The following is a 12,147-nucleotide window of genomic DNA, read 5'->3' on the forward strand; positions in this document are numbered from 1 at the left end:
GAAAATCTATTTATAGCCATATTATAACATATGGTGAGGAGGACGCCCTCAAAGTTGTCAAAAACATTTTTTACACGATTATATTGTACTTTATTAAACCAAAATCAAGACTCTAGGTGCTGTGGATTTTGAATAAAACGCAGGAACCGCCGATTTATTATTACGATGGAATTATTAGTCGAACGCATACACGATGTTCATAACACAGTACGTACATGGCGTACGTTAAAGGATCGCACTAAACACGACCGAAGGAGTGATATCGGCGCTGGTAGTAAATTCCCATTTTCTTTGCTTTAATAGTTCTAGTTGTTCGGCTCAAAAATAAACGGGGATATATCTGACAGTAAAACAACTAACATTTTATGGCAAAGAAATGCTAATCTATTTTGTATAAAATGTTATAATATGGCTTTAAGGGACGCTACATGAAATATGTGACATAAAGGAAACTTTAAGCTTACCGTTATTGAACTCGGCAAAAACATTCATGAAAGATGCAGCGCTTAATTTTGGCCCAAGATGTAGCCTAATATTCGACATTTGCAAACAGAATTCAAAACAAATACATAAGATTAGAAAAACCTACTGGTTTTTTTTTCATTACAATCTCTGTGTTACACTAATACTCCACATACGTCAACAATCGTTACTAAGACGACACTATTGGCTCTTGGCGGAAGTATTGAAGAGCAGTATATAGGGACTTTGGACAACGTCAGGTATAATCCGTTCACCTGATCCGAACACCTCCGGAAAACATCAATCCGCCCAACCACAAACCATCAACTGCTTCAGATTGGCATCATGCGGTTTCTAAGGCTAAATAAACCTGTAACTCCCAAACAGCTTGATCCACTTAAATTGTTAATGCTTTTTTAGACTTAGTTTCCTCATGATCCAATGCTTATGAATCTTTGAAATGTTCACCACCAGATTCCTATTGCTGCCGCCTAGAGGTACACTACTGGCCCGCTACTTAATTGGTACTCCAGAATACTTGGAATCACACAGGTGTCCCATAAAAAGCGGGTACCAACGAATGTGGTAATTTCTTTGAAACCATCATTTAGTGTTTAAATAATGTGAAAGCCTCATCTTTTAGCTCTAATTTACACACACCCCCATATGGAAGATATGACCTTAATCTTTCACACAGGAAGAGTGTGAAATTCAAATGGGGGTTCACTGCATGGGTAGCTCCATTTGAAATCTATACCACAGGGAATTCTCATCTGGAAGAGCCCATTTGTAGAACCCACGGAGTAGAACCACTAGGCCAAAGAAAAGTTGTGTTGCCATCAGCGACCGACCCTAAATCCTGAAAAATCAGGCTAACATTGTTTTGAATGATAATTTTTATTGATACGTTCAAAAAAGGTTTTCACTACAATTAAAATTTTATTGAAATATTAGTCTTAAATTGATTATCCAACAAGTATCCAGTGGTCATTTAATATTTGTGGGGATTTTTAAAAAACTGCAGGTTAAAAAATCGACCGACTGACCCAACCTTTCCATTTTGCCCACTTGAGAGCAGACCAGCAACTGTTTGGCCCTATGTCGGTGTGTGGGATTAAATGAATTTCACTCCACCATGTTATTGTTGTTGTGGAAAGACTATCCTCGCAATAATGTTAATACACAATGATTCATCACGTCTTCTTACTAGAAAATTATGTAATTATATTTCATTTCTCTACGCTGTAAAATTTACACCATATTTAGCATTGATTTTGCATGAAATTGGATAGCCTCGCATACACAAAATACCATTTCAAACTATTATGAAATTCTTTTTAGGATATCTAACACAAACGGAAGAGCCTGAGCAACCATAAGAATATAAAGTAGTTTGTTCCAAACACCATTTCAGGCACCATTGAATCTATCACTGAAACACATTAACATTCAAATTTATTTGAAATAAGAGGAAATGTACGTGCAACTACATAAACGTATTATAATGATCGTATCTAAAAGACACGAGTTATCAGCTGTTCGTCCATTATTTTGTAGGAATGCCATTAATTCGATTTACGTGTCTAGCAAGAAAGCTGTTATATTGATTTATCGAATCAGAACATATGGCTGACAGTTTCAGTTCAATGTCTGGTGAGCAATACTTTGTTTTAAAAGGATATCAACCTACAAGTAGAATATAATATGCCGTATTTGTATCATCAAGACGCAACGTGCAATGTGTATAAAAAATGTAGTTTTTAAAGCGCAAGAAAAAAACAGATTTCAGATATGCACTATTGCCTTATGCTTAGATAAACTTCTTGACACATTGTAGTTCAGCGAAGCATCAATTAGATTATTGGCGTTAGGTCCCATGATACCACTTTCTTGTCCTCAGCCCTTAGCCAGCGAGAGTATGCATTTTAAAAATTGGATGACCAACGCCGAAAGCAATAATTATTCTAAAACAAATTTTTTTGCCAATGCATTGCACGTATAAAACAAGAGTAAAGACAAAAATTAATAATATAATAGTACATGTACATTATTCCATTTGTAGAAAGCTTGCAATACATCCCGGGAGTCAAAGTCCGAATCGTATTTTTTTTTGCTACAGAAACATATTAATTCGTTCAACGTACTAAACGCTACAGTTCACGTTACTGTAAAATCCTAAGGGAAATATGTTTTCAAAATCACTGTTATTACCCAAATGACCTAGCTAAAAGCAGAGTTTATCTCAAGTCTCCAGACACCATTTAGGCTTTCTTCTTTTACTATCTTTCCTTGAGAACTGGTACTATTGTGTCAATCTCTGATTGACACAATATATAGTACCAGACACAACCGAACAAAAGCAGAGTAAAATTTAGGAAAATAATGGGCTAACACCCCACTAATTGCACGAACGTCCATTTAATCACTGGTTCATTTCAGAAAAGCATATTAAATAACACATCAAAAGTCCCCGAAAATCCAAGTAGTGGAATAGAGTGTAATTTGCATGAATCCAAAAAGATCGCTACGCAGATGTAAAATGACGAGATTGGTCAAACATACCAAAGTATTCCTCTGAATCCGTATGACGTAAGGAATACATTGGTATGGTTTTTTAACAAGATTTTACCAACTTTGAAATTTTATCCCTGCGTAAGCGGCCATTTGGGATTAAGGCAAATTAGGCCTTTTTCCACTACTTGTATTTCCCGGGAATTTTTGTGCGACCTTTTAGTGATGAGTGCATGTAAAATGGGATTCCGATGCAGCTTTTTTTCTTCATTTGACTCGGCTACAAGGCTTTTCGCCATCATCTACATCTATGTAAAAAGTCTATACTCCCAGCTCTAGCAATACCAACAAAACACAAATTGTATACTTTCCCCCGTTTCTCGCCCGTCTATAGTCATGATAGTTGCTCAGTTACCCTCTTTACTGGTCAAAATGTCCGAACAAAAAGTATTCAATAATTTGCTCTTTGTTTTATTTGTAGTACGGATTTTCTTCTTTAAATCAACAATAACCAAACCAGGAAGATAGGGTAGCAGCTTTCATTCGGAGCAGAAACAACATATCATTCCCGTATCAACACAGATAAGTGGTAAAAACACTCAATATTACTGATTATATAAAAATTCAATTGTATCTCATGGGGCTTTCTCTCAATTTACTGGGTCCAAATTTCTAGAGTAACGAGGGCAAATAAATACCTGAAGAGGAACAGTAACGCTTTTGTAGGGATAGATATATAAACACTAAAATGATTATATGCAATTGTGTGTCACTCTCTTCGTGAAAGTAAATATAAAATACCTTGAACTCAAGTATTTGCTTGCTGAATTCTAAATCAAACATCTTTTTCTAATTGCAAATCAGAAAGCCGCATGATTAGCAATGTCCTTGAAAGCGACTTCAGACTTCAGACTATAAATTCAAAACACTTTTACTATTTCTCCATTAGCATTACATTACATTACATTACATTACATTACATTACATTACATACAAGGCATTTATAGGGCGCCATTTCATAAAGACCACGGCGCCAAGATGGAACACAAAATATTTGAAAGAAAAATAAAACAGCAAACTGAAACAAAGCCACCAGATTATTGTGGGAACAGGAAGGTTTTGAGACCTTTCTTGAAACTTGGCAGAGAAACAGCAGTACGGGATTCAGATGGAAGTGAGTTCTAGAGTGCAGGTGCGATGAGAGGAAAACTCTTGTCGAATGCTGAATGCAGGCCTTTAGGGTTGAATTTTGGTACAGAGAGACGTGTAGTGTATGTTGCAGAACGCAAGTCGAGACGAGTTTGGTTGCCAACGAAGTTCTTGCAAATACTGGCTGGCATGGTCTTTATACTTAGAAGCAGAGAAAATTAATTTTGCACTCCAGTTCTGCAAGCGTTGTAATTTCATGATGTAAGTTGCATTAGTTCCTGCAAATGATAAGTAATGGTTTCCAAAAGGTTCAATGACTAGAATTTGTGTTTGCCGCGTTTGAGAAATGCATGTGTTGTAGAATACAAATAAATTATTTATAATATAAAATAAGGGAGGTGTTACAACCTTTTAAGGGTGTCATCCGGTATTGAAGCTATAACGTAGATCCATTATTTTTCTCATTTTAGTGATAAAACTTTCCATCAACACCTTACTCGGGGTAGGATAGACCATCGAAAATTACCATAGATGGGGAGATAGCATGGTTAGTTAGTTTTGTGTGACCTTTTAGAGATGAGTGCATGTAAAAGGGATTCCGATGCAGCTAGTGGTGGGTCATTTTCTTCATTTGACTGGGCTACAAGGCTTTTCCAAATCATCTACATCTATGTAAAAAAGTCTATACTCCCAGCTCTAGCAATACCAACAAAACACAAATTGTATACTTTCCCCCGTTTCTCGCCGTCTATTTTCATGATAGTTGCTCAGTTACCCTCTTTACTGGTCAAAATGTCCGAACAAAAAGTATTCAATAATTTGCTCTTTGTTTTATCAGTATACGGATTTTCTTCTGTAAACATTGTTAAATCAACAATAACCAGTGATAACCAAACCAGGAAGATAGGGTAGCAGCTTCCATTCGGAGCAGAAACAACATATCATTCCCGTATTAATCATTAATATATAAACACAGATAGGTGGTAAAAATATTCGATATTAATGATTATATAAAAAAATTCAATTGTATCTCATGGGGCTTTCTCTCAATTTACTGGGTCCAAATTTCTAGAGTAACGAGGGCAAATAAATACCTGAAGAGGAACAGTAACGCTTTTGTAGCGATAAAGTTGTTTTCTTTAAACTTCCGTGGTCCGGGTACGTGCTGGTGAATTGCGATCGCGTAGAAGTGACAAGGTCGCCTACTACGCGCCGCGCCGAAGACCAATGGGTCAGCCGGCTTGTTGTCAAGTGCGTTGATCAGCCAATCAGCGTGATTGTTTATTGCTTTTGCATTTACGCTCGTGTACGCGATACGCACAGGCACGACCACGGAAGTTTAAAAAAACAAACTTTAGATACATAAACACTAAAATGATTATATGCAATTGTGTGTCACTCTCATCGTGAAAGTAAATATAAAATGCCTTTTGGATATCTGGATACAAACAGATGAAAAATTATAAAAGGATACTGTAAACATACGTGTGGAACTTGGCCTTTAAAATAACTCACTAGGTATTTGCTTCCTGAAGTCTAAATTAAACAAAAAGTCTAAATTAAACAAAAAAATTCTAATTGCAAATCAGAAAGCCTCATGATTAGCAATGTCCTTGAAAACGACTTCAGAATTGTGTAATACACTTTTACTATTTCTCTATTTTCTACTAAGTTTAAACTGACTTTCAGCACCAAAATTCACTAACCTTGAATTTTCGATGTGTGACACACATCTTCATCTGAAGAAGTCCTAAGACGTTGTGATGGACTTGCCCTTTTGTTGACCATTGGCGACTTTTGGTCGAATGAGGGCGTTGTATAAGGTTGGCAATCCCAGTCCTTGATCGCGATTAAGACCAACAGTCGCCAATGGTCAATAAAAGGGCAAGTCCATCACAACATCTAAGGACTTCTTCTGATGAGGATGTGTGCACACATCAAAAATTCCAGGTTACTGAATTTTGGTGCTGAAAGTCAGTTTAAGCTTCTAGAAATTGTTTATCACCAGCACGTATGAACTTACATTCGAGTAATGCTCCGTTAGCATGATAAGTAATGGTTTCCAAAAGGTTCAATGACTAGAATTTGTGTTTGCCCCGTTGGAGAAATGAATGTGTTGCAGAATACAAATAAATTACTTATGATATAAAAATAAGGAGGGTGTAACAACCTTCTGATGGTATTATCTGGTATTGACCCTAACTAAAACGACAATAATGTGTGATTTGCATAAAGAATAGATTCTTATTTAAATGTTTGTTTTCACTGATCACATTATCCCTTTTTAATTTCGAGCCAAACAAATGAGGTATAACGAAGAAAATAGCTGGAAATTTCGATTCATTCCAACGCCTACAATGCGTGTACTACGTTCGCCGATCGTATTACATGTAACTGCACGGAGCATCGCGCTCGACGTGTGTGCATACAAGCTGACATCCACGGTACATGTTAGCGAGTACTCGATCGTTGAACTCTGAATCCACCCGGTTTTAATACAAAAAGTTACATTTTACTGTTATTAAAGCACTTCAGGCTTAGTCTTTTACGCGGTATTTTAGTATATACCACAGGGCATTATAATTATGCAAAAAGTAGAAATCCGAGTAAAATTGAGGGCGTTGCTGTGAAGCAAATCACACATTATGGCTTTAAGCTAATCGTAGATCCACCATTTTTGCTCAGTTTAGTAATAAAACTTTCCCCCAACGCCTTACTCGGGGTAGGATAGACCATCAAAAATTACCATAGATGGGGAGTTAGTATGGTTAGTAGGTTTTTCTGGTAGTTAGTTTGAAATAGCCATTTCCTTTCAAAATCCGGTGACATAGAATGTCGTAGAATATTTAGCCCAAATCAATTTTACTTAAACTTTTATACATTTACCAATTTTGCATTGGCGTGCTCACTTTATGACGCGATATAAGTGATACATTTTTGTACTTATGTCGGTAAAACTGGATAGAGGATAAGTATACATGTAGGTCCTCAGAACAGGGTACGTAATCTGAGTACAAAACATATTTTAATAAGTACAAGTCAAGAAATATCGATAATCAGTCCAACAGCTTTGTTCCGTTATCTAAAATTGCGTAAATTGATACGAAGTTAAATGAAACGAAATAATCTTATTAAAGGGTGATTTAGAACGTATTTGGTCAATTGCTCCTTATTTTATTCTGCTATGCACTCAGTTATCAGTCACTTTGTATCTCGGGTTTACCATTGGAAACTTTCGAGATGGTAGAGTGACTGACTTATACGTACTACATCAAATTGCATCGTTCACACAGGTCATTTACACATAATTTACAATAATGATTATTGACAAGGATTCTAAGCCAAACATATCTGTATTCACAGTAGGCTCACTGATATTGCATTTAAAAAATCCAAATTTTCGCTCCTCCTTGAAATATTAAAAAGTCGTATATTGAAGGGGGAATTAATGCGAATAGAATACAGTAACATTGCTAATGCTGCAAATTTTTGAACCATTCAGATACATTGAATTCCAACGAAGCATCAATTCGGTTATTGGGATAACGTCTTATGCTGCATCTTTCTATTTTCAGTCCTTATCTAGCGAGATATGAATTTTGAAAGTCAAATGCCGACGCCGATAGCAATATTGAATTTAAAACAACTTTCCGTAATCTGTGCATTGCACGCTAAGTTAGAAAAGCAATTAGATAAAAGCCACATATGATAGATTTATACGTCGCTCACGTATAAATTCCTTTTTGCACATATAGCCTACAGGATGGCATCTGGTTATAACTACGTATGTATAGAGAATGTTTAATACAATTCATTCAGACCGTTAATTATCGCAGTCAAGCAGTCAAAGACCGAATCTCAGGAGTGAGCAAACCAAACAGTCCTACATTTTTGAATAACAATAAGGAATATCCCTCAACTTCACCGCTATACCCAAATGATGGTGATCATTATGTCTCCATACTAGCTGCTGTCAGTTATCTTTTTTGTTTGTTTTTCGATCCTCTTCTTGTACTTTTTCTTTCATTTATCCACAATTTCTTTCACCTACATCTACATTTCCATTAGGAAATACAAGTATTGGGAACTTCCTCACTGCGTTATAAAATACGAGTGTTTCGCGCTGATCCAACAATGCCTGACACGTCCTGACAAAACATTCAAATAATTTGCACGTTGTTTCATCATGTGCGGGTTATCTTTGAATCAATAATGACCAGACCAGGATGATGAGGTGATAGCTCTCATGTGGAGCAGGAAAAACAAAATCGTTTCCGTCTGAAATATTATCAAAACATTTATCTGTCAAAAACACTCGATATAACTGATTTTATAAGAATGCAAGTACATCTCAGATTTCTCTCAATAATTAACATGGTCCAAAACTCTAGAGACAAGTGATACCCAAAGGAAAAGAGAAAGCTTTTACTGGAGTCTGTCTGTTAAAACACTTGCATGATCATTGCCGAGTAAAAAATATGATGATTTACATTATACGAATGGAACTTAACCATGCAATCGTCTTTCAAAGTCCAAACCGGAAATACAAAACCGCATTAGCACGGTAAGCATGGTAAACGATACCGATAAATATTATACAAATATTGACTGCTATGAGGGACAGGGTTAAAATTATAGGTCCAAAGTGATCTCAAAACCATGAGGGTCATAGCATGGTTTTGAGATTACCGCGGGCCTATAATTTTAACCATGACCCGAATATAAATCAGTCAATATTTGTTTTACATACCGAATGGATGTACGTTGCGATTGCGCATGCGTAGACTCACACCGGTCCAAAGTTCGTTTCCATGACCTGTCCCTAGTTCATTTTCAGGACATAGCTAATTCAATGACCGCACTTTTAACCAGATGACAGGAATTTATATATGAGGTATATGATATTGATTATGACTAAAAACACACATTTTACCCAAATTCACTTCAGAATGCTCAACAAAACACACTGTTTGATTAAGTTAACAATATTTAAATCTTTAATGCAAAGTAAAGTATGATGATTTAACAATGATTTTGATGAACATAAATACATACACTTTACAATCAATCAAATACATAGATCAGGAAAGTTACTTAACCAGCAACCTTCTTCTTGCTGTTGGTTGTAAAGTTCTGTTACTCAATGTTCTTACTGTATATCCTGCCTGATTTGATTCTCTTGTCCTGCAAAGATCATTGTTCAGCGAAGACCACTGAAGACTTTCTATCCTATAACATATCCAATATCATGAGAAATATTTGGACTAAAAAATAAAATAAAAAATATTTTGAGCTTAGAATTTCATCGTGATCAATCTCAGGCTAGTATATAAACCGTGTTAAGTCCACAAACTCATGTATCTGATTTCCCTGTGCGATATTGCAATACTATAGTTATTATATTTTCAGTGGGATGAAATATTACAAAGCAAACGATACTGTGTACGGCTTTGTTTCCCAAATGAGAACAATATTCTGTAATGTAATAATTATTCTCTTCGAATGGAGATAAACTTGTTTTTGCAATAGATCTGACCTTTAAAATCAAATCAAAATATCATGAGCACTTTTCACAAAATAAAAATTTCTACATGCAGCGGGTTTAAATTCAGCACCCTTAAGGTTCTACTACACCCCTTGATAAATGTGTGATTATTTTGCCATTTTTCTCAAAAGATAATAACACACTGGTAATAAAAGTTATGTATATTATACAAGGATTCCAAGCGGTACGTTATTTATCATAATAAGTCTTTATTTTCCACATCATCTACATTAACAACAACATTAAACAACAAGCATATAAAAAAAAAAAACACGAAAAGACAAAAAAAGACGAGTAAAATGACATGGAGGAGATGATCAAAAGGCCATGAAGGCCAGAAGTGATCATCCCCTAAGACATAATATAAACAAACATGATTTAAATAATGTTTATGTCACCACAATGAATATAACATCATTGAAATGACATAAGCATTAATGTATAAATATAGAATTAGCATACAAAATTTGAAGATAAATTAAGACATTAATCGCTCTAAAGAAGCATGTACATGAAATTACAACCAAGTTTGATTCAATAAATATTTCTTAAATTGATTTCTGAAAGTTTTAAGGGGGAATAATACCCTGATTTTCATCAGTACCCGTCTTCTCTTTTTTCTTGCAAATTTATGAACTACATAAATATGTTCATCATCTCATGTCCTAAACTTATAAAATATCTCTACCTACAAAGTGATTTTAAACCATTTTAGAAAATCATTTTAGCCCTATATATTTTTTTTGTTTACTGTAACCTAGTAACTGAGATGTGTGTTTCATAACAAACCATAATTTATTCTATTGAACATGTCCAAGTAGAATACATGAATAGAATACATTAAATCCTTTGTTATACTATCTATAGAAATGTACTCACTGATTATAACACTGAATAAATTAAATAGGCCTAATCTCTTCCACATAGACAATTTAATACTACACCATGTATGTATCTTCCATAATGTGTTGTTAGGAAAAGAGATTAAAAAAGGCTATAAGGTCATCAAAGGTCAGGTTATAGGTCAATTGGTTCAGGTCAAATTCAGGCATCAATTCTGAATACATGTGATAGTCTGTGATATCATACATGTCATAATGAGGCATCAATTTTGATATTTTGTCTGTTACTGGATATATAATGGAAATGTGTGAGGTAGATATACTAAAATACCTTGGGATGTAAATGGTGAGTACAATTTAGATTGCCTAGTTGAGATGGATTGGGCAAATAAATATAAAATAGTTACCAAAATCACAAAAATGAAGCTCAGTACGGAAAACTACCTAATATGGTGGTATAGGTGACAAAAAATACAATCTTTTTCAACATTGCTGTAGTGTGGTTCGGATAACCTGTTACCTATGGCTTAATTAAGTTTCAGTGAAATAGTGTCGCAAGTTCAAAATACAAAATATAGCTCAACATTGAAAATAGAAGCATTTTAACCGGTTCGTTTTTTGATAGTTGTGGAGCACCAAGTTCATGAAGTCATAAAAGAAATCAGGGACCACTTATTCCCATTTTACATATCAATATTATTTCCCTAATGTGTTAGCAACACATATCCAAAATTTTAACGAAATCCGTTGATAGTAAGCTTTCCAAAATGACGTGAATTTAAAACATCAGTGATGTACCACTTTTTGGCTTATACCATTAGAAGTATGTACTCGTCATTGATACTGATGCCACCAATTGAACGAGAAGATTTGCCCCTTCATTTTGCATACCACTTTGTCCCATTTCTTTTTCTCGTTTCTTCACAAAATGCAAAAAAATGCAATAAAATGCAATGGGTGTAGTACCCCTTAACATTCATAGCATTTTTTAATTCGAGAGGAAGGTCATTCCAAAGGGAAGGCCCTGATGTCCTGACACATTTACTCGCAAAGTTTGTTTTTCTTTTCTGAATATCATCGTTTTACCTAGTTTTGTGGCTATGAATTTCATGTCTTTTACAAAAGTATTCCTTAAATATGTTTGGCAAGTCATCATTAATATGTTTGTACATAAATACACCAAGTTCCAATTTATAAGATTCATATACATTCAATATAATAATGGTCTGCTATGGTGCCCAAAACTAGTTTTACATATGTTCCTAACACAAACAGCACGTTTTTGAAGTTTAAAAATTCGATCCAAATGTGTTTTACATGCGTTTCCCCACGCTATAATGCCATAGGTAACACATGGTAGAACAAGTGTACAATAAAGGGTATACAATACATGTCTTGGTACAAAATGTTTCAGTTTATTAATAATTCCAATTTGTGTTATAAATATAATGTAATACCGCTAGAATGTACCTCATTTCTTAACATAATGAACCACTTGTCTTGAATCACTGAAATTTCAATGAAGTAATTGGATTCCATGTCCCTATAATATACATAACTTTTGTTACCAGTGTGTAGTTATTTTTTAAGAAAAATGCCAAATTAGTCATAAATTATCAGGGGTGTAGTACTACCTTA

The sequence above is a fragment of the Amphiura filiformis genome, chromosome 12, assembly GCF_039555335.1.
Source record: "Amphiura filiformis chromosome 12, Afil_fr2py, whole genome shotgun sequence".
In the NCBI taxonomy this organism is placed as follows: domain Eukaryota; kingdom Metazoa; phylum Echinodermata; class Ophiuroidea; order Amphilepidida; family Amphiuridae; genus Amphiura; species Amphiura filiformis.